Genomic DNA, 24,675 nt, shown 5'->3' with positions numbered 1-24,675 from the left:
AATAAAAATACATTTTTCATTCTAGAATTTCAAAGAAACTAGCTATACAGTGTCAGATATACTCATAGATGTTAAGGGCAGAAGTAGAGATTAGGTCATCCAGTCTGGCTTGCATATCACACATCCTATAATTTCACTGAGCTATGTCTCTTCTGAGCCAAGAGTTTGCATCCAACTGCAGGAGACCTTTCCTTTGTTCTTTGTTTTACCAGTTAATCTGCTTTGCTATTAAACATGTGTTACTGGTGTATAATTTGAATTTACCTAGCTTTAACTTTCAAGCATACGTTATTGCTAAGCATTTCTCTGCTAGATTAACAGATCTTTGAATGCTTTCCTCCCCTCTCTTACTCTGTGAGAGTAGCTACATGCTGTAATCAAATCATTTCTCACCAGAAGGCTTTTTTTTTTTAGCAAAAGATTATTTCTGTGGCTCTTTTTGCCACAAAACTTGATCCCACTGAATATAAAATATTTTAATATTTTTTCCAGTAAAACATCCAGTCACCAAAATATGCTCAGCTACAGGCCATCAAAGAGCTGTCTAATTAACGAATATGAATTACATACCAGTTACAATATGATATGCTCAGAATAAATCTACCAGGGGATCTAAAGCTTCATCCTTGGGTTTTTGAAGGCAATTGCTCTGCCATTTGAGCTAATGGAACATTTTGCTTGGTCAGCCCAGAAGAGGGGCTTTATATCTTTACCTCCATCTCCTTAAACAGTGTTGCCTTTCACTTCTCTAAAAGGGGAATTCTCAGTGGGGCCTTCTTTGAAAGACTAACATTCTCCAAGACGTTCTCGGGAACATGATATTACCATAACTTGACACCAAGTTAGAATTTGCCCAATAAATGTTTGCAAGTCTGCAATAAACTCTGTTTCTAATAGTGTGCTTCATGCTGTGCTAGCAAAGTGCAGAGGAAATGACAGACGGGAAAGCTTTATGCGGTCCCCAAGAAGGAGACCAGCAGCACTCCACGTACAGCACCTCTGCAGAGGTGCAGCCCGGCCCTGAATTCCCCAGAGAGCTGAGACGCCCTTCAGGTGAAATGTGGAGCTGCTGTATTACTTGTTCTCGAGGAGCCTTAAGCAAACAGAATTTGTTTCAAAGGTAGGAGTAAATGGTGAGGGTTCTAAGAGCTGGTAGGAATCCTCCTAAATTGCTTGCAGGGGCTCTTTGGAGAATATAGCATGTCCATAACAAAGTCACTTTAAACATACTGGGCTGTGCGGTTTCACCCTTTATCTGCATGGAGGTGCTGCAAAAACTCAGCTGGTGTCAGCAGCTCAGTCTAGGATTTTTGTTTCTTTCTTTTTTTCTTCTCTGAAGAAACCCCTTTTACCCTAAAAAGGTTCTTCATGGGCAGTAGCTACAAATTTTCCTTAACAATTAGCCTTCCCATGATAACTAAGGCTCTTGTAAGTTAAAATCTGCTATTCAGTTATTGGTGACATATTGATTCCAGAGCAAAAATCACCTATACAAAAGTTCAGGGAGCTTTCAAACATGCATAAATAAATAAGTAAATAAATAAATAAAATGTAAGAAACGTAGAAGTCCAAATTCCTCTCATCCATTGCTTTCTTACTAGACCTTTGTGGCTACCACAGCTTAACTTTCTTTTCATACAAAAATCCCATCCTCAGCTGACTTGGCTGAACTCTGGCTTCCTCTCATACAGTGATATATAAAGTAGCTTTATGGCACAGCTATAAATAAGGCTGATTCATTTAGAGTACTTAAATTCTTGAATATTTCAAAGAAGAAGCCATTTAAAGAATTCTCATGGGGTCCATTAAAGTATGGAAATATTAAGTCTATTTCATAAATGGGGAACTGAGGCACTGTGAGGTTAAATGGTGACATAAGGTGTCCACAGAAAAGTAAAGAATTTAGTGTCGATTTCTTTAATCACAGTGTACCACCTTAAGCAAGAGCACATCATTCTTGCCTTGCTGCCTGGTGCTGGGAGTCAAGTTGTTCTTTTCATAAACACATCTATACCTTTAAAAAAAAAAAAAAAAAAAGCTGCAATAAAAAGCAGTTACAAAATCCATATCTTTTGTGCTGAGGCCAACATATTTGAACTGATTTTAATTTGTTAAAAAATTAAAAGTACAGTTCACCTCCTATTCAGAAAAATGAAGCTTTGAAACTGAGACAGAAATTTGATCTTTTGAGCATGGCTATAATGCTTAGAAAAACATACCATACATGACTCCGTACAGTTTATCTCTGTATCCAAAGGTATGCACCAGTCAAAGTCAAATGAGTGTGTTTCACATTCATGCATGATAAGTTTCTGCTTCAGTAGCTATGTTAAATAAGTTTAAGAAATTAGACTGATGAGGTCCGTTTTCTAGTTTGCAAAAATACCCCTGAAGTCACTGGGGGTGCTTTTCAAATATATATTTTATATATATATATATATATATAAAACACAACTTCAAAATAAAGTAGAGTTCACCCAGAAATATGTCATTGGCATTTATCACATAAAAGTACTAGAAAAGAATTTTAAAGTTAAAATAAAATGATTTTTCTTTAGTTTAGTTAGCTAAGTCATTATTAAAATCATTGCTATTGTTCATCTAACTAGAATTATGTCTATTCTTAACTCCAATTAAAATGAATAAAAAACAAGGACTAATCTGCCTAGTCTTCAATAAAATTTCTCCCAGTTACCCAGCAAGACCTTTAGGTATCTGTATCTTTCAGAATTTGCAGCACACTATTACTAGTGAAAAGATTTCCAGACTTACAAAGGCCAAAGACCAATATAGATTCTCTTTATAACTTTTAAAATCCATGGAAAGGTGTTTTCCAAGCAAATGTATTTTGTTCTGAGTATTTGGCAAATTTCTATTTCTAATTGAGATTATGCATACTTGTGACTGTAATCCTTGTATACATATCCTGAGCACTAAATTCACGAAGTGGATGTAGACTCTTCAACTGACTTTTGGCATATCATCCAAAATTTAGATCTGCCAATTACAGAGGATGTATTTTTCTCAGTAAATTTCTCAAACATCTCATATGCTCCAAGTATACATAGTTTCATTTAAACCACAACCAGAAGGAAAAGCTGGCAGACAATGGTCTTCTGCATTTTCCAGTGATTAGCTCGTTAAGTCCAGTCCTACCCCTAGATCAGGCAAAGGAACAACTTGATCACCAATCCCACATGGTGAAGTTGCACATTGGGCTGTTTGGAAAGTAGAAGACAATGACAGCAACCATCACCTTCCCTTTTTCCAATAGTCATATTCAGTAATGGTCTAATATACTTAGCCCTCAAGCTTTAGGCAACCTGGCCTTAAATCCTAAGGGAAAAGAGGCAGTTAACCCCTTTGAAAGAGATAGCTTCATGCTGTAATTTCATGAACATTTATATGTTGTTATAAAGCAATACTGTCTGTTCCACCCTCCTCATCAACCACTGACACTCCTTCCCAGATGCATTTTTTTTTTAATTTTATTTATTTATTTATTTTGCAATCACTGACATTAATGTACTGAGTTCCCAAGCTACCATTTTGGGAAAATCATCTGTATTAAGGTTAACCCCGCAAGAAGAGAGAAATTATCATCTGGACAAATTCTTTAAAGTGATTCATTAAGGAGTATGTTAATTGCTTTTGCCAACAGAGGACAGCGGTGAAGGAGGGAAGGTAAGTGATATAAGGGTCATCAGTGGTCTGACTGCATATTTGGCAGCAAAACTAACTTCAGATGATCGACATGTCCAGTGAAAGGTGTCTTCAGTGACACTTCACTACTGAGTATTTGCATTAGATCATCCAGGGCTTTCCTGTCTTTCTATGCTGACAATTGCAGAATCTATCTACATCAAGGTATATTTGCATGACCGAATACAGACAGTCATATGTTCACCCTGCTTAAGATCCACACAAAGTAACTGAGGCTTGGAAGCCATAAAGTCATTTAATGCAGTCTTAGGTCTAGAATAACGGACCCTGTGTCTCAAAAGGCTGGCTTGGGTGGGAGAGAGGGTCTGTTTTCATTTGGCAATAAGGGATGAGTTGCATGGAGAATGCAATAGCTGGTTTAAAATATACTGCTGTTTCACAAAGTTTCTTTACCTTAAAGGAAATCTACCTCTCCTTTACCATTACCATGTAGCTAACGCACAGAGGAGTTGCACCCTCCTTTCCCTTGCTATATGTTTCACGTTTGTTCATATCCTGAGCTTCGGGCATGATAATGTATGTACAATGCTCGTAATCCCTTTGCTTCTTCCTCATAATGTCTCTGGTTGCAAGTCTCTCCTATGCACGAAGCCAACACAGATCTACGCACAGCTTAAATCCTACTTAAATTGCTAGGGCTTAAAGTCCCACTAAAATAGCTCCTGGGCCTCACTCTAGCCTTCTATATGGGGATGAATTCCACTCTTATGGAATTCCTCAGCATTTCTTCCCCTGCTTGTTGGCAGGGCAAATTAGCCTCTTCTGAACTCAGTAAGACTGCGTTTAGCCAGTGCTTGTACCAAAGTTTGCTTCATACTTCAACACTAAAAAGCAATTGTTATTAAAAGTTGGTATGATTAAGGGCATAAAAAAATAAAAATTAAAAAAAAAAATCAAAAATCCTACTGTTCTTAAGGGACAGTCAATCAAAATATTATTATCAACACTGATTCACTTCACTTACTCTAAGATGAATCACTTATGACCGTGAGTATTGGAGAAGAATTTACCAGGAATTAGTATCTGTCACACTTCAGAAGTAATTATTGCCGAAGATGATATGGGCTTTGCTGGACTCATGGGAGAGGCTATTATTCTCAGAGTTCACTGAATTTAAGACTTGGCCCTTCACTATAGTTACATTGCATCCTGTAATATATAGGAAAAATGTATAACAAAAGCCTGAATATGCATGAATATTCATGTGAATGAGGCAACTGAATGTCATTTATTATTTCAATGATATCCAGATGGTGAATCCTCACCTCCTGTTGTCCTTTCCAAATGAGATGATCTCTGCAATCAGTACATCCATCAAACAAACAAACAAAAAAAAAAAAAAGAAAGAAAGAAAAGAAAAACCAAACCCACCACAATAGTGAACAAACTGATTTCTTTCTTTTTCCATGGGATCCCGTGCTGCATTCATTTATTTTTAAGATTTGTGATTTCCTTAACAGTACCTCTTTTTTCCCATTTGCATGCTAGTTCACAAACGTAGCTTGGTTTTCTCATGCAGAAACACTATTCCACATGTCCACATACACAGGTATTTTTATGTACATTCACATTAGAACCAACTACACAAATCTTTAGGAGATCCTCTTTTTTATAAAAGTATTAGTAGCTCACTCATATATGATGTCATGGGACTCAGCTGGCCAGCCTTGGACTACAGTTAATAAAAGACGAACAGTTGGAAAAAGCCATCCATATACGTTCAAAAGTGTCAGGCAAAACTGTGGAGATTGTGCCAGGGAGCTTTATATGACATGAAGGAAAAGAAACTTCAGCATGAAGAAGAGGGCAGGAAAACCGTTCAACTTGGTTAGTGCTATCTGAACTTGGGCAGCTCCCGCCTACGCAGCACTCCGTCAGTTCTGCTGCAGTTCCAAAACACCAGGGAGCAGGGCACAAATGTGATAAAACAGAAGAATCCCAGCCCAGCCCTGGCAGCGAAGTGATCACAGCATACTAGGACTTTGACTCAATTGACCTTCCCCAGTATTATTTATAATGTTTGTTGTTGTTGTTGTTGTTTTGTCTAGTTTTGTTTTTTGTTTTGTTTTGCTGGTTTATTCTGTGTTTCTTGGTGGTAGTGTGGTTTTGTGTGTGTGCTGCTGGTTTTTGTTGTTTTGTTTGTTTGGTTTGGTTTGGTCATTGAACATGTACTAACTGTTATACAATGCTTACCAAGTTTGTTCTGAAAAGTTCTAGAGGCAAAACCTCAATCCAGGGCCCCCCTCTAAAGATTTTTTAAGTTCCTGAGGGCTCTGGGAGCACATCCAAGGATTTTTATTGTTCCCAGAAGATATATAGAGATTATTTGTTATTTGGTGAATGTGTGTGTGAGAGTGTATTGGGAGGAGTGGCTGGGGGGGCTTCTGCTGAACACAGTATTATGTTGCTTTCCTGGAGAGAAGGTGGGATTCAAGGGTGACCTGAAACAGATGTTGAGAAAGGAAGGAAAGTTAAAAAATATATTGAAAAAAAAAAAAAATAAAGGAAGAAAAGGAAGGAAGGAATGAAGGAAGGAAGGAAGGAAGGAAGGAAGGAAGGAAGGAAGGAAAGAGAGAGAGAGAGAAAGAAAGAGAGAGAGAGAGAAATAAAAAGAAAAAGAAAGAAAGAAAGAAAAAGAAAGAAAGAAAGAAAGAAAGAAAGAGAAAGAGAGAAAGAGAAAGAAGGAAAGAAAGAAAGAAAGAAAGAAAGAAAAAGAAAGAAAGAAAGAAAGAAAGAAAGAAAGAAAGAAAGAAAGAAAGAAAGAAAGAAAGAAAAAGAAAAAAAGGAAGGAAGGAAGGAAGGAAGGAAGGAAGGAAAGAAAGAATCAGAAAAGAAAGAAAACCCCTGAGATCTGCGTTATGCATTTTATGAAGGTGCCTTCGATATTACTCATCCAGAGTAAGCTCTCACAAACCTTATCAGATTTCTTTTCTTTTCATATATTAACAATTTCAGCAGCAAGGAGCTGACACTTGTTTTCTGTATCAAGCAAAGTTTTATAAGTCTTTTTTTTTCTGGCTATCACCTCATCTTACATTTTACACTGAACAGTAATTCCATTTTTATGGACATTGTCAAATGCTTTTTAATAGAGATCCTCATTTTTCAAAAAATTGAATTTTTAAGGGTCCCTTTAGTGACTGGTCTCATTTTGGTTATTGAACCTAGAGAGTCACAGGTGCAGATAACTGCTGGAGCAATTAATGGCCCTGAAGAGAATCCTGTCCACACTGAAGTCAGTGGGAGTTTTATTAGTGTGACCAGGATTTCACCCTACGCATTTAATATTTACCTCATCCTCATCTGGACTCACAAATAGTCTGTGTCAACCCAAAGTTCCACTGACTTTCATAATCACCACTGTTTGATATGCCCAGAAGAGCTGGTAACTAAATAATATTTTCCTTTCTGATGGCTCTGCTTTTTTTTTTTCATTTGGCAGACACTGATTTGTATCTCATTGGTTGGCTTGTATTACAAGCAACTATGATCTGCATCCAAGGGGTATAAATCTGTAACATCAGCATATTATCACAACATCCCAGAGAACTCAGGCTTGCTAATTACCTCTTAGAGTAGCTGAATGACTGTTTTGGGGACAACACTCTGAAATAATGCTGGAGTCAATATAATAAAAGACATTCCAAGGCTTTAGTAACCACGTTGGTGGCACAGTAGTAATTTTTCTTTGCTGTGATATATTTAGAATTTGGAAGAGTATTATGAAATAGATTCCCATTTCAAGATTTTTGGACAGAGCAGCCTGTTAACATCCTTTTGAATCTTAAGTGTACAGTACCACTGTTTCCTGAATTTACTATGATTTGTTGCTACATTTTTAAACAAAAGGCATTCAGTTTTACTGAAAGAGGAATCAGTTGCTGTTGCTGGACCAAAGTCAGTCATCCCAGGCTGACTTCTGAGATGTTAGATAAGCAGCTCTTTAGAAGGCAAGAGGAAACAAAAAATACTAGAGGTTAGTAAGTTATAAATGTTCGTATTAGGATATTTGCATTCACAACACATAATTTGTTTATGTGCAGGAGGGCCATGGTGTCACATCGAGGTAAATGTGATAAAAGCTTCACTGATTCAGGCTGTAGCAGCACCTCAGGAATTTAAAAAGACCTGTTTGAACTGAGAAATGTTCTGAGCTCTTGAAAACTGGATACCTGTGCAGGGATATCATTCTTAGAGTATGAACAAGTCTCTAAATTCTGCTTCATATTACCTGTGGCCCACTTATTTGAGAAGCAATGGTCCTATTTCCAAATGAAATGTGGTAGGGTTTACTGTAATTTTTTAGAAAAGGCGATGATCTATATTATACTTACGTCAGAAAACTCTTGTTTTCAATTTTTTTTTTGAATTTCAAGCTGTCTTTGCATAGTCAAAGCTGTAACACTGTAAGTTTACCCTTTAAAATGGCAAAAAAGCCACCATGGCAATCACATAAAGTTCCGGCTTTGCCTCCTATCAATTTCTTATATGAATAACGACAATTTTTTGCTCTGTTTCCTCAGTGAGTTTTTGGTGGTTTGTTTTGTTTTGTTTTGTTTTGTTTTGTTTTTAGTCCACTAGCAGACTAGCATATTCTTTCTTTTCTTGTACAGGGGGAGCATTTCTCCAGCAGGAAACAGGAGCTCCTGTTGTAGATGCTATCAAATCAAAATTATATCTCCTGCTATGAAGAGCCTAAAGTATAAGTGCCACACAAGAGACAATAGGTAAGGAGTAGAAAGAACAGAGACAATGCTGGCTCTTGCGTTATAAATACAGGAGATAGCTAAGTGCAGCATCAGCAGAGCAACAGAGAGTTTTGAAGGAGGAGTATAAAGAGATTTGGTTTCATCTCTAGAAAATTAGTTTTATGTTTGGAAAAATGGAATAAATGGTGAAGATGTTTGCTTGAATTGTGGGCAATTAATTAGTGAAGAGTGGCACAGTGGCATGTCACAGGAGCATATAATGTGTTTGAGAGTATCCAGAGAAAGAAAAATATTTGGGAAGAGGTGAAAAGCAATCTGAATTTTACATCCTATCCAAGAAAGACAGCAAAATAATCCACAAAACTAATGAATTCAATTTTTAATGGTAGTCGGAAGTAGTGGGGATTCTCATAGTTAATCTGCTTTCCTCAAATTGGTAGCCAAATAAAGTCTGTTATCCCTTTCAGTAGATGAAGAAACTCTACAGATGAAACTAAACGAGTATATGTTAGAGACAGAGAATAGGAGATATCATAATTCCTTTCATGCCCAAGATTGCTATAGCTTTGGGTGATGTATCTTTTAGCGATCTCTGCACAAAAAACAACCTGTGGACCATGTTACAGTAGAAGGTGAGTACCAACAAAGTCACAGATAATTTGAACTGAAATAAAAGTTCTCTTTAGGCCCAAATCTAGCAGTTGAACCCAGCTGGTGGTTGTAGCCCTAATCTTTTCCTTCTATATTTTCAGTATTTGCCATGTGACAGACACAATACAAAATGTTTCAGACTCCTACTAGAATATTCTCTTTTCCTGTATTTAAAAGCATTATCTCATTGAAGCATGGTATTTTGATCTTTCTTCATTAGTTTTTAACTCATGTTCTTATTTTTTTTCCTTCGAAAATTGTGGTAAAGCATTCTCTCGAAACTGTTGAGTTTGTGTCTTTTTAGTGCACAAGTCACCATTCTATGTCCTTCAGTTAGAGTTACATGTGCTACAATTCTATCACAAAGTAACTTTTTATGCAATTTGCTGGGGTAGTAAAATCACTTTCTACTGGAGCTGATGTTTCATATGGCAGTTCTTGCAGTGCTCTGGGGAGGAGATTAGTCATTTCTTCTGATCTGAATGCATTAAGCTTTGTGAGTTGTTTTTCCTCTACCTCAGCGTGATTCTTTTCTATCCTCTTGTTTCTGTTAGCCATCTGGCTGTGCTCTACTCCACCTCCAGACCTCTTCTCTGCAAGTTTCCATTTCCTGAGGTTGCAAGCTCCAGAAAGTTTTGAGTTGCACCGTGCTGAGCCTCCTGCTTGCTGATGTTTGGGAGTTCTGAAGTCCAATTGACTTCATGGACTGGATATATTAAGGTCCTAAAGTTTCTCTTTCTGAAATACAGAAATCTTGGTAACGGGTTTGTTTGTTTCACTTTCCATTTAATTTAAACTGACTCAACTTTTGATCAGTTTGATCCAAGGTTATTTTCTATGACCAGTACTTTCATAATGTCATCACTGCTTGCAAAAACAGTGTGGCTTTTGTGACTCTATCTTTTGACTTAAGTAGTATTTCCATTAATGCCCTTGGCTTAAGGATTAGGGATGAAATCCATGAGTCTATCCTTTGCTGTGGTCCTTTGTAATCTATAGCTTGGTTTCATGCAATGCACACTGCACTCTAGAATGTGGGAAGTTTAGCTAGCACAGCGGGCATCTGTCTGCTGCCTGGCAGACACAGCCATAGAAATAATGCTACTTCAGTTCTTCTCTGAAAGAGATAGCTTTTAAGTGGCAGCTAGATGCTTGTCTTGGCTACCTGATATCTAGGCTTTCACCCGATGGCTGACATCAGCTAGAGCATGGAAACTGCAGATTCAAATATCAATATGTTCTTACGAAAAACTTCTTAGATCTGTCACTCACTTTTTCTCACTGGCCTGACAGAGCCTGTTTGTTGACTCTGCAAGTCATAAAGAAAGGCCCACTTATTTTCTCAAACCATTATACACTGAATGCTTAATGTTGTTTGGTCATATTCATACAATTAAGAAATCACATTTGAGTGGTCCTTCATTATGCCTAATAAAGCACGTTATCACAGCAAGAATCACCAACTTGTGCTGTAACAAATGTTTTGCAAATTGCCACTTTTAAGTAAGCAGGAAAGTTTTCCAATTTTTGAAGAAACTAGACTCACAAATTTGCTGCATTCTGAATTTATCACCATATTCAAATTTTCATTTTTGTTATCTTTTGTCAAATAGCAAGTTCTTTTCTCTGATTTGGCCTTTTTCATTATGTCTGTAGCTAGCAACTTAAGGAACGCAAGAAAAGGCTTCTGGCCGCTGGATTTGATTAGACTATTTTACTGTACTGCTTAGTTGTTAGACTAGTCCATAACACAATATTATCATTCCTGATATGCTTTTGACCAAAGTCAATGGGCCATTTCTTGAAGTGAGATTTCTACAAGAGGAATAATTTTCTCCTTTCTATCTGTCCATCTGGGCCGAAATGGGATTTAGAACAGGCCAACTTTGCCCAGTTTTGGTGACCAATCTTTCTTTCAGGAGCCAGTAGTCAAGGATATACAGTTTGGATGCTGGGACAGAAGCAGAAGTATGATCCTAAAAGACAAGACATAAGAATTCATTAAAAACTGTAAATATTATTTATATATATATTTAATAATTAATGTGCTTAATATTATGTATATGAACAATTAGAGCACGTGAATTTTTCATATTTTGAACCTAGAGATAGATATGAAGAAAGGGTAGATGTAGACATGTTTTGTGTGTAACGGTATTGCTACTTCTTTTTTTGAATAAGTGCTCAATAAGTAAGTGATCTGTAAACTGCTTTATAACTTTTGGCTTTTATTAAATGATTTGCAAGCACTGGACAACAATGTCCAGTTCTGATTGGCTGGCAGTGATGTCATATATGTGTCAATATTTCTTGCTAAAAGCACAAGTATGACCTTTTTACCTTGGAGTTTCCATACCATAATAGCTATAAGGCACTCACGGTTAATAGATTTCTGAGGGATTATTGCACTCTTCGAGTAGCTGAAGTCGCTTGGCTTTTGGCTGGTGCCTCGTACTGCACCTGAGGTGTGTGATAATCCCTCAGAAATGCACTGCTTGTTGAATCTCATGGCTTAATTATAAACATTAACTGAAGTCAGCTACACATTAACTAGCTTGCCCAGATGTTTCTGTACCTGATGGATGTATGTGATGACTGATGAAAAGAAATCATGCAAGTCCACTTCTGGTGAGTTCATTTGCCATGGAAATAGAAGGAGAGCAAAGCAGTTGCACTACCCTCAACAAGAGACTCAATATCACTCAGCTACAGGAGGATGCACAACAAATTTCCTTTTAGCTTTCACATGTGCTGGAGAAGTGTCTCAGTTCAAAAACCCGAGGGTCACTATCTGCTCCAGCTTGTACAGGGCCCTCCACCTGGAGTTCCCCTTAACGAGGCCCATGGGCATGTCACTCCCTTATGTGCAGCATTACATCTAGGATGCCTTGGGGGCAACTCCTTCTCTAAGAATTCTTTGTGATCCAGGAATTTTGCCCCCTATCAAGGAAAATGTCTCTCTTCTTTACAGAGATTAAGTCTCATTTTCTGTCTTATTTTTTCTCCCAGTCTTGCCTTTTACTGATATTTTACTGCTCAATTTTTTGTGATATACACTTTATATGTTGGCAATTGGTGACTCACATTTCCCTCATGAGTTATTGTAATGCAGTCATTAACGAAAAACAATGGGGATAGCCCTTTTTTTAGATGGTTTAACAATATTATCTGTTACAATATTTACTAATGATAAAAGATTCTGGTTGATTTTAATTTCCGTGAAAGATTGAACTCTTAGAAAAGCTACTTACAAGTAGGAATAGCTTGTACAGGGGAAAAAAAAAAATATGGCCACCCTTCAGATCCAGGCCAAACACTCAGCTGAACTGATTTGTAAACCCACTCTAAAACCCACACTAACTAATTGATAGCTGCCCTAGTTTAATAACATCTGCAGCAGTGTGATAGAATTCATGTCTACAAAGCATGCATGAGCATTAAGCTAACATCTGTGTCTCTTACTAATAACTTGCTGAAATTAGGACTAAGGGTTGTACAGATTGCCAGGGATCCCTTGACATTAAGAAAAGCCCCAGTGGCCCTGCTGGGGCAGTTTTCCAGTTGTTTTGCCTGGAAAGCAAAACATATCTGTGAGAGGAACCAAAGTGTAGTAATTTGGTTTCAATCAGTATTTGTTTTCATGCCTAATTAAACATTGATTATAGAGTTGCCATCACTTCTTCCATAATAATATTAACATCATGGTTAAATGGTATGCATCTAAACATTCGTAAAGAGTAAGTCTTTGTGCTTCAAAGTATAAGACAGATTCATTTTCTGAAGTTGAAAACAAGCATTCCTCTATAAACATTTCAATGTATAATTGCACTTAGAAGTTTTTTAAACCTCCATAAAAGCTTTGGGAGAAGGTTTTGAATTAAGTGAACCACTAGTCTGAATCTTATTAAATTTTATTTCTATGGGTAAACCTTTAAGGTGACTGATAAATGATAGTCTTGGTATGGCTTGCTGTATATTCTCTCACTCCAGCAAAAGCAGCATGCAAAGAGAGCGGAAAACTGCATACCTTGACAGAGTTGCCTTGCCAATGGACTGTACTCCTTTGCTTCTGAGTGAAAGGAGGATGTGCTGTAAGTTATTGAGAGGTACCACAATGTGAAGCTGCAGAATTAGTTACATTTCACACATGGAGAAAGGTTTGCATTATAAAGGTAGTAATTCTAGTTCCCTTCATCTTTGGCATTAGCTGCAGTAAAGTGAATCAATAAATGATAATGCTAATAAATCAAAGAACAGGCATCTTCATGTTTCTCTCCCATTCGACAGGAAATCGTGGAATTCCTAGTATCACCAAATGAAGACATATTGAATGAATCGTGTCACTACTGTAATAATAAGACATCACTCATTATTGCATTTTGTATGTCATTGTAGACTACACGTAGGTATTTACCCCATGGGCATGCAAACGAGAGTCTACTCTTTCTGGTGTTTGTCTATGAACTTGTGCAATGACGCACTTGGAGAAATTGTTGGGTAGCAAGTTGTGCTCTCTGAGGCTGTTCATTTCCCATGATAACATATTTAGTGGGATGACCACAGTTCTTCTGGACTTAATTGTGGTTTTTTTTGTTGTTGGTGGTGTGTTTTTTATTATTTGGTTGGTTGGTTTTGTTTGTTTGTTTGTTTGTTTGTTTGTTTTCCTGTCTACTGTTCCACTGGAGAATAGTTATTTAGTGAAGGAACAGTAAGAGGAATGATAAGAGGAAGAGTTAAAAACATGACTCAATATCATTCTGATTCCAACCTCTACAGGTTCCTGGTATGGCAAGAGATCAGTTCCCTCACGAGGATGTGCTGGGTCTCTGCTTTGTTGCTCAAGACCTGGTTCCCCTTGATATCTATCTGCAGTGCCCTGTGTGGGGTGTACTAGCAAGCACCCTGCAATGTGTCATTTTAGCAGGAAATCCCACTGAAGTACTCAGGTCCTTTCTAATTGTTATGAAACATATTAATTCTAATGAGGAACTTGCACCCTGTTTCGTTTGTCACTCTTTCCGCCTACCCATGGGATATATAGCCAGCATTGCCATTTCTTATTCTGCACAGTCAGCAAACATCTCCACAGAGATGCTTTAGTTATCTCAGGGTCTGGATGAAGGGTATCTAAGTATAGTTGAATCCTGCTGGTGAGAAAAAAGAACCACTTTAAAATGTTTCCTAATATCAGTCTTGTCTTCCCTGAGAGCACTCAGCCTTCACAAGGTTCTTCTAAACCTATTGCTCTTCCAACAAGCCAAAATAACAGAAGTAGTGAAATTACCTTCTTTCTTCTGTATGCAGTAGGACACCTCCCTTTCTATTTCCAGATGAGTACCCTGGCTAAAACAGGCTACCTTCCCAAGTTTTTGGTTGGTTGGTTGTTGTTTTTTGTTTTGCTTTGTTTTTAATTCTGTCAAAAGCATAAGAAATTATGTGCCAGGCCAGCCCATAGATCCAGCCAGCTCACTGTACTGTCTCCAAAAATGATGGATAATGGGATGTACAAGAAAAAGTAAGAGAACAGGCATGCATACCATCATTCGTATTGCCTCAGAATACTCTCCCAGAAATGTGTGGCTCAGGGACTTCCTGGGCTTTTTTCAATTTTACTGCATCCTTTTCATGATGAGGAGACAATAACCACACATCGTACTTATGATGCAGGTGAAGCACAGATTTATGCAGTGGCACAACGGTGGCTGATGTTTTCGATTCTTTTCCTTTCCTAATTATTCTTGGTCTTCTATTGTGTTTTTTCTTTTCTTTTCTTTTCTTTTCTTTTCTTTTCTTTTCTTTTCTTTTCTTTTCTTTTCTTTTCTTTTCTTTTTATAAACATTTGTTGAGATGGAATTTTTGTAGAATTATTTCATTGAATTTTTGCTCCAAATATTATTTTTTCCTATTTGTACTGCTTTATAATTCCCTAATTTCATCTGCTATTTCATCTGCTGGTCACTGGATATCATGAGTTCCTCTGCAAGGTACTGCAGTCATTCCTTGCCTCTACTTACTTAGCAGGATAAACAAGCTTTGTCACCTTGGTGTTCATGTCCCTTTTCAGTATGAATAGGCTGAAGACATTTGAGAGCTGCTACCGATGAACATGCTTTGGGCCTGTCCACTGCCTGAAGATGCAAGTTTTCTCTGATCAAATATCTTATAAAACATTTTTCTTCACACTCACTGACTTTCCTGCACTGTTTAGCTTAACAGGCAAGTAAGTAAACAAATAATAATAATAATAATAATAATAATAATTGCATGTTTTTCTTCAGTGTTAGCCTGATCTTGTTCAAGTTTAGTTGATTCCTGTCCACAGGATCTCTCTCTTCAAGAAAAGTCCCGAGGGACCAGAATCTGCATCCTTTTTTCTTATATCATTGTCTCAGTCATGCAATGCAATATTGTCTATCCTGCCTGGCCTTGTCTGTGGCACTGGGAACAATTCAGAGATTAACAGTGAGGGGATCCTGTATGGTATTCAGATTAGAAGACTAAATTTTACCTGCAAAAGATCTGGGGCTACAAAACAAATAACAGAAATGCTTTGGTGTCAGTAGGTATGAACAAGGATGAAGTGCTGCTGTGTGTTCGGTTGAGCGATGGTTCATTAGTTTCTAATTCCACTTGGTAGCTTGCAATTTTCTGTGAAATTTAGGACAGCTCAAGGCCTTTCTAAATGGGAAGCCAGCACATTGACATCCACCATAATTACATTCCTTCTAGAGAAACAAGGCTTAGGCCAAAAATTTTGAAGATAAAACATTTCTGTTCCAAACATGGGTTTTTGTTTGTTTTGATTTTTTTGTTTGTTTGTTTTTCTTTGTTGTTGTTTTGTTTTGTTTTTAAACTAAATGTCATTGAGGAATATATTAAACCAATGCACATTCATGATTAAAGCAATCTCTACTGCTTGTCTGATTTTTTCTCCATACAGATTATCATTAGCACCACAAGAAAAAAAAAGAAAAAAAAAGATTTTATGTCATTTTTTTCATATTCCCTTATACCCTGAAGGTCATTGTAAAGATCACTTTTGTACCTCTAAAGTATTTAACTTGTATGTAGCTATGACAATAGATATTGCTAGGAAAGTTATAGAAAACTGCTTCTTTTTACTGCTTAATCTAGTTCAAAGTCTAATCATTAAAATTCTACTAAAACATTTTTCAAGTGTATCTTCCATGCATTTTACAAAAATCAACAATTTAATCCTTGTAATATTCATGTTAATTAAATGTATAATAATAAATGCATGAAGAACTGGACACCCATTTACCAAAGTTCTACTTAACACCATGTTTAACAAGGACAAGTTTTCAGGAAGACTTAACGGGCATCTTTGAGCTAGTTTGAATATTTTTGGAATTCAAGTCACCATCACGCTTTTACAATAGAGAATCAGAGACAGAAGAATATTTTCTAATGTACTCTGGAAGAGGACCTCTGTTGCTGACTACTTAGTGTCCCTGGCTATGCTTGCATTAGTGGGTTGAACCAAGTAATATTAAATTTGTAGAGGAACCAGTTGATGGTGAGGAACGGGCATCAATACCAGATAATTTTCAGGAGACACTTAAGAGTGTTTTACTTCAGATTTGGTCTAGTTTTTTTCCCAAGAAATAAATGTCCCTAAGCATTTGGAACAATTTTAGGTGAACTCCTGGAGAACATTTGTAAGGAAACCAAGTCCATGCCTTCCCAATCTGCCCTGTGATGTGAACCAGACTATTGTCAGTAAAGAAAAGGCACACTGTTGAACTTAACTAAAATGCTAATGCATTTGCTAATAATAAATGCTAATGCTATGTCAAGCAAAGAAAAATAAACTTGTGATGTACCACAAGAGATGCCATTTGTAAGGTCCATGTCTAAATGGTAATTTCTGTCTGAGTTTGGACATGGTAAAGGATTTTGAAAAGACCCTTAATATGACTTTCAGTTGGTAGCTACCCAAAGTCAATTAGACCACAAGCACAAAGCACCAAGCAGAATTTAGGCAATCTGAATATTATCCTAGGAATTCATTCCATTACTTTGATTTTTGAAAAGCTCTTTTGAGCTCATTAGCTGGAAACAAGAGCAAAGTGTGATACTCTTACAGCAAGGTGTAGAAAAAATTCCTATCAATCTTTTCAAGATTAGTGAACACTTCAGCATACCACCTCTTTAAAATCTTCAACACATGTTCATTACTTTGAAAAAAATAAGCAAATATATGAATTAAATAAACCCACCAACACATCCTCAAAATTCTAGCAATAGATTTTTTCAAATTAAGTCCTCTATTTTGTAACTCAGGTTTTGGCATTCATTCATTTCCCAACCAGCTGCAGCATTTCATCTTCTGAAGAGCACAACTGACATTTGAGAGTTGAGTGCCATTGTGCTAACGACTCTATAAACAACCCCACCAAATCCTCTATGATAAATTTCCCTCTGATTAGTTAAACAGATATTGTATCGTGCCAGCGGAAGGAGTTCTTGTTGACACAGCATCTCTAGAGACAGTGGTATGTTTTCTTTAGTATTTGAATGCTCAGCAACCGGAGTAGTGAGAATGACAGAAAGTCAGTCAACATTGTTTAATCCTGATTATCTTTCTTTCCTTCTTTTTTTTTTCTTTCTTCTTTCTCTCTTTTGTAAAGCAGCCTTTTATTACACTGCCAGACTCTGTCTTGTAAAAAAGAAATCAAGTTGAATCTTTGAAGGACAAAATGTGAAAATATTGTTAGGTCCAATCACAATATCCTTTTATTTCTTAGTCTGTGATCCGTTAGAACTACCTCTGTGTTTTAAAAATGAAAGAAAAAAAATATACTCATTTTATATTTTCATGTTATTCTATTTTTAGTCCTTGAGTTTTACAGTAAATGCATCAGCAAGTCACTTTTGCTTTTTTTTTTTTTTAATCTTTGTAGTACTCTTTCCATGAGCATGTTAGTTTTATAGTGGAGTTTCCACTCACGGCTGTTAGTAAATCTTTCCACAGAAGGCAGGTCTTTATAAATGACTATTGTTAAAGAAATGTTACCGGCTACGATGGGTGTGACAATAAATGTGGGAAAGACCTGGCTTTTGGTTATTGCTCTTGTATCAGCTTTCCTGTTCAGACTGGAGGAAAAGGATAATTGTGTCTTGCCCTGCCCCCAACACTTTCACGATGACAGCAGTTAGATGCATGGTTTTCAGAAAAAAAAAGGACACATTAAGGACTATAATCACTCTGGCCTGCTCAGACATATAATATGGATTCTTGGATAGACTTTCAGAATAGTATGATGTGTTCCAGATAAACAGCAATTTACTGTAGAAGTGAATGCGAATTCAGTATGCAATGTCTTGGGTTCCTAAAGTAGTAACGTTTTTTCCATGACACATGAGGAACGTTTCTGGTGTTAGCTAACCCCTGTAAGGAAAGCCCATGTATGTGAGTGTCAGATCAACTGGGTTTTACAGTTGCATGTCATATAGGGGTCTAATTACCACACTTTGAATATTAGAGAACTCAACACTCTTTTAATCAATCCCATGGGTTCTGCTATTTCCATTACTTAGTCTCAATCCCTGTTTAAAAATGGGTACTGAGAATTTGTTTCACATACTTAGTGAATCCCTAAGTGCACTGCTCCTGAAAGCAGACACTCACACTAAATCTGGATAGTTTATATCCATTCTAAATGAAAACAGCAGAACAGTGGGATGACTGTGAGAAATTATGACATAAAGCTGATTCAAGACCTACTCAAACTCTTTGACTTCAACTGAGGGCTAAAGTGCTTTTATCTATTTGTGTTATTTATGAAGGAGCAGAAGGAATCCATACATAACTGGAGGAGTCAAGACTGTTTGAATGTTTTCCAGTCCAGCTTCCTTTCTGATCAATGGCCTTCTATTATCATATTGAGCTATACTCTCAAAATACATGGGTACACATATCAAATATTAGTAAGCATTGTCCCCTAAGCAAAAGAGCTTTGGTAACCAATGTTTAATGAAGTAACTGAAGATTTAAATGTAGTCAAAAGCAGAACTGACAGAACAGTGGCCATAAATTGAAAGGAGAAAAGAGAAGCAAGATAAATATGTAGGCTTGATATCAGTGTGAACAATCCTGACTTTTCTGAATTATATGTAGTGAAGCATGGTGATTTCTTTTTTATTTATTTTGTACCTCTGTGGTGATGATCCCCAGCTGCACCCAAGGATTTAGCCCTTCTGGGAAACTGCAGTATGACTACAACAATGGTCATCAGCTAGTGCTGAGATAAGTAAACTTATGGTATGTTCTTCCTTAATGTGAAACATGATTTGAGTCTTGGAATAATCAACTGTTATGAGGCGGCTGGTAATGTAATGTTTTAATGTGGCTTTTTCCTTGCTCCTAAAAGAATGGGAAAGTTTGAGTTCATATTTTTATTTTATGCCATTTCTTGAAGTATTTATTCCTTAGCAACTGAGGATAGTTCATTCATTTTGACTGGGTAGTGACATATGTAGAATGGACTAAGAGCATCAACCAACAATTGAAACCACTTCCAAAATTCAAGATATATTAGGAGAAAGAATACATGTTAAAATATTTTGATACAGAGCAACAATTTCTGAGGATCACACAAAAACAGACAGACATGTCCCTGTGCACATTCACTATAAAACTGAGCCTAAATCTCAGATACTTAGAAGAAGGCAGTAAGATATTTACATAGGGGAAAAATGGTCTGAATGGATTATCACTACAGGAAGAGAAAAGTCCAATTGTGTTTAATCTGCTACCTCTCTGTTGAGGCTAACAGTTTTATGAATAGTTTGTTATATATGGAAACCTATCCATTAATACCCAGATAATGGTCCCCAAACTGTTCACAGTGATCAATAGAAAACAATCAGATGGACATAAATTCATGCTTTCTTAGATTTGAACAGAACTGGACAGGTTTTCTTAGAACTGGGACAAATGGGGGGAAAAAAGCAAAAAGCAAAAAAAAATAAAAATAAATGAATGGGAAGAAGCATTCCTTTGGGTGATAGAATCATAGAAATATAAAATCATAGAATGGTTTGGGTTGGAAGGGACCTTAAAGATTATCTAGTTCCAAACCCCCTGCAATGTGCAGGGACACCTCCCACTTGACCAGCTTGCTCAAAGCCCCATCCAACCTGGACTTGAACACCTCCAGGGATGGGACATCCACAGCTTCTCTGGGTAACCTGTGCCAGTCCCTCACTATGTCCATAATAAAGAATTTCTTCCTAATATCTAATCTAAATCTACCCTCTTTTAGTTTAAATTCATTACCCCTAGTCCTATCCCTACACTCCCTAACAGAGTCCCTCTCTGGCTTTCTTATAGGCCCCCTTTGGGTACTGGAAGGCCACTGTAAGTTCTCCCTGGAGCCTTCTCTTCTCCAGGCTGAACAAGCTCAACTGTATCATCCTGTCTCGATAGGAGAGGTGCTCCAGCCCCTTGATCACATATCCCAGAGTGATACTGCTCTGATGTTTGTTTCCCAGAAATGACTTACACCCATTTGCAAATTGTGGCTGAAAACAACTAGGGTAGACATGTATAAGTCCATTGTATGCTTCAATTTAATTAATTTAATTTAATTTTAAATCTCAATTTGACTTCTCTGTGGTCCAAAACTCAACTTTAGCTGTGGGTATTTGTTTTAGTCAAACTTTAGACACTGTTGACCTGTTTATAAGTAACAGATATGTTTTTTAGAAAGCTTGGAATAAAATACAGGAAGAGAAGCAAACATAACTCCCACTGTCAGAAATCCCACACATTCTTATTCAGTTCGCTCTTTCTCAGAAGCTTTTTGTAGAAGATCCAGCTCATAGGCACTACTTTCTTAATGTTGAAGTGTTTTCTCTTCAGAATGCTTTTGTTTGTGATTGCAGAATGGCAAAGTATAATTAAATGCTCTCTTCCATGATAAAATTGTCTCATTTCTCACTTTCTGAGTAAGATCTTCTGTTAGAAGCCCTAACTGATGAAGAGTAATTAAATGTTAAGAGAATCTTATCTGAAAGGAGTGTTTTGTTGGATTATAGTGATAGTTAGTTGATAAATTGATTGATAACTGATAGAAAATATTATAGGATGTCTTTTATTTTGAATATTTGAATTACCCTTCCTTCTGAAGGCTCATTCAGTACTCACATATTTTTATTCTGTATTTCTTGGCCCTGAAACACTGTCTTTATTTGTTTTCATTAGGATGATCATACTCTGCTATAGTCCAGCATTTGGCTAGCTAATATTTATAAATCCATAGCCACTGCTGTATCTTTTTGCTAAAATCATGCATAACAAAGAGTAACAATAGTAAATGTGTCAGCAATTTGCTGAATATATTATGGTCCGGATTTTTCTCATTAAACCAGCTTTGTTCATCCCTATCTTCAGTCTAAGGTCTAATTAATAGCTCATTACAGGCAACAGAAAGGATTATGCTGAGTTCTGTGCTTGCTATTTATTGATCTTTAAGTCAGAAACAATGATACCCAGAAGCAAGTGGTGACACCAAAGAAAATATCTCTTTTTATTTGCATCCATCAGCTGATCATTTCACTTTTGCACTGCAATTGCAAAGAATGTTCTTCCTGAAAATACCAAGAAGTATGTTTTTGAAAAAAGCGAATGTTGGAATATATTCTATAAACATCATGTAAGTTCTCATATAAAGTTACATTTTATAGGAAATTTTACTGGTCTTATCTATTAGCCAAAATCTCAGGTGCTTAAGTCTGTGGAAAATAAGCTACTGTCTGTTGAAGTTTCAATAAAACAGTCAAAAAGTTGATGTTAAAGAAAAACTGACATACAAAATTAATATTATTTTTAAAACTTAAAGGATTTTTTCCTTTTTTTTCAGTTTATGTCAAGCACATTAGAAATTTTCAAGTGTTTATTTCTTTCAAAGATCCTAAATAGCTTAAATATTAATTCTCATTTCAAAGTGAAGAGAAACAAAAACCCGTGTTCAGAAATGTATTTATGGATTTGTTTTAAAGATTGATTTAAAAAATAAATGCTTCTTTTTCCCAATATTTTCACTATATATATCTTTAAATGTTTCTGATGTAGAGGGTGGCGCACACAATGTCTCTTCTGAGACATTAATAGTGGCAAAAGGGTTAATGACATGACAAGTAGTATGGACAAAACTTGCTCTCTAAGGTGTATAAATAAGACCAAGATAAAATCACATATTTTCAAGATCTAAATAGAGAATGTATTGCAAATCACTGCTTCGATGTTTGTAGAATACGTAACTGCTGAATATTGTCATCTTGTCAGGGAGAACACCTAAAGCTTCTATAATGCTTCTTGTTTTATTTAACTACAGTTCAGCTTACTTAAACATAAGAATATTTTTGAATAGATAACATAACCATTTCCACTCTGAATATCAGTAAACCTCTAAGCTGTCCCTCCCTCTTTCCTAACTTTTGAAAAAAGTTATTGTTTTTGTTTTTTTGTTTGTTTGTTTTTGTTTGTATCAATGGTATACACCTAGAGAGTTAGTTTTATTGCTTTTCCTTAAGATAGCAAACAAAAACAAATGAAACAAAGAAGATGAAATTCTTGACAGGGCTTGTTTTTGCTACTTGTCAGTTTTGAGCCTGGTCCAAACTCTGTTAAATCAATGGGAAGACTCTGGATCACAGAGATCCAAAATAGCATACCCATTTGGAGGATAAACAGCATTTTTTTTTAATCACCAAAATTAAATTTCCATGAAATTGTTGCTTTGCTGACTACAAAGGCTGTATCAAATGATGAATTGAACACTAATCCCTGAAGATAAATGCATGTGCTTAGTATCTATTTGCGTGTAGTTTGTATGAGTCATTGATCATGATCTGAAAAGCTAAAATCCTGGTTTTGACAAGAAAGCTTTTCCATAAATGTTAAATACACTACTGGGGGGGGGGGGGGGGGTGGGGGGGGGGGGGGGGGGGGGAGGGTGTCAATCATTTTTTTTCTGCCTTCTGTTTTTCTGTTTTTGGATGTTTTGGTTGTACTCTTGTTCAGCTAGTCTGTTTTCAATTGTCATTTAATGGTAGTCCTGCTATAGTCCTGCATTCTGACGCTAAGAATATATATTAAATTAGCTCCCTAAGTTTTGTGACTAACAGTTTCTGTTTTTTTTTTTACAAAAAAAAAAAGAAAGAAAAAGAAAGAAAAAGTTAATAGAAAAAATAAAGCTCTAGTAAGGCTAATAGAACAGCATTTATTTGTACCAACAAACATTTTTTTATCCATAATCCTGTATTACTAGAACTCCCTGTCTTTAGATAACTTACAATAATATTTTCCTAGGGAATTATAAAATATAAAATAATTTAAATTACACATGTGAAATAAACGAAATATATTTTAATGAGTTCCATCTTTGGGACTCATAAATATTTTTCTTCATGTAAGGCCTGATCAAAAGACCACTCAAATTAATACAAAGGGTCCCAGAGATTTCTATAGATTCATATTGGTCCCTTGCTAAGATTTAACTCCACATGTTTAATCCAAATAAGTCACAGGTGGAGATGGATGGGAGCTTTTTTAGTTCTTGTGAAAATTTTCAAGAAAATATAATACATTAAAGAAAAAGTTTTGTTTTGTTGTTGGGTTTTTTTTGTTTGTTTCAGTGAAAGCACCTATAAACCCCACACTTAATGTTTTGTCTGTATCTTTGGCAACAAATTTTTCTGCCATTTCTAGATATACTATCTAGCATATAATGTTAAATAATAAATCCATTTTAGCAATTCCTAAATGTTCATGATCAACTTGTTAACATACACAGATTAAAATATTTAAATATACTATTAGTTCTTAAATTATGATCCAGTTTGAGTGCTCTTAGTTATTTTCTTGCATTCCAAATAGGGTTTTATTTTTTCATGCTTTTTTTTTTTTTACTTCCTGGCTTCAGTATTGAGTATTTAGTCTTAAATACCCCCATTTTTCAGTTCAGGAGGTATGGTCTTTTATGCCTTCCATGGTACACAATGAGAATAATTTCAGATCTCACTTGTGTATTGGATGTTTTGTTACAAAATAGAATAAACCCGTGAACCTTCAAAATTTCTCCTCTTTCTGCATGTGTAGAAGATTTATAACTTTGCTCACGAGACCTTATGTTACTGTAGAATACAGCAAATTGTAGTGTATGGGTGATGAAGACAAGTTAGGAGTTTTGGGGCTTTATTTTTAGAACTAAATAGTGATAAGTCTTATCGACCATAGGACAGAGTTCCCGAACAGTTAACTATTAGAAAACATTTATGTAAAAGATATTATAAGTTTACTTCTTCACACAGAATGCCTCATTTACAAACACGTAAGTGTTTCTTGTCGTGGCTGACCATTTCAACTCCGCCAGGTCTGGATATTAGGCTGGATTCTTTCCTCATTCTCTCTCAAAACCAGAAAAGTCTGTAGACCAAAGAAGTCCTTCAGATGTGCCTGTGCCAACCCATGTTTTCAAGTGTCACCACTAGTGACAGAGATTCAGTGACTGTGATGTAGCTTTACCTCATACGTACAGTAGTACACTAGACAGGTAAAGGGAAC

This window comes from Cygnus olor, chromosome 3 (assembly GCF_009769625.2).
Source record: "Cygnus olor isolate bCygOlo1 chromosome 3, bCygOlo1.pri.v2, whole genome shotgun sequence".
Lineage (NCBI taxonomy): Eukaryota > Metazoa > Chordata > Aves > Anseriformes > Anatidae > Cygnus > Cygnus olor.
Note: the sequence above shows the minus strand (reverse complement) of the source record.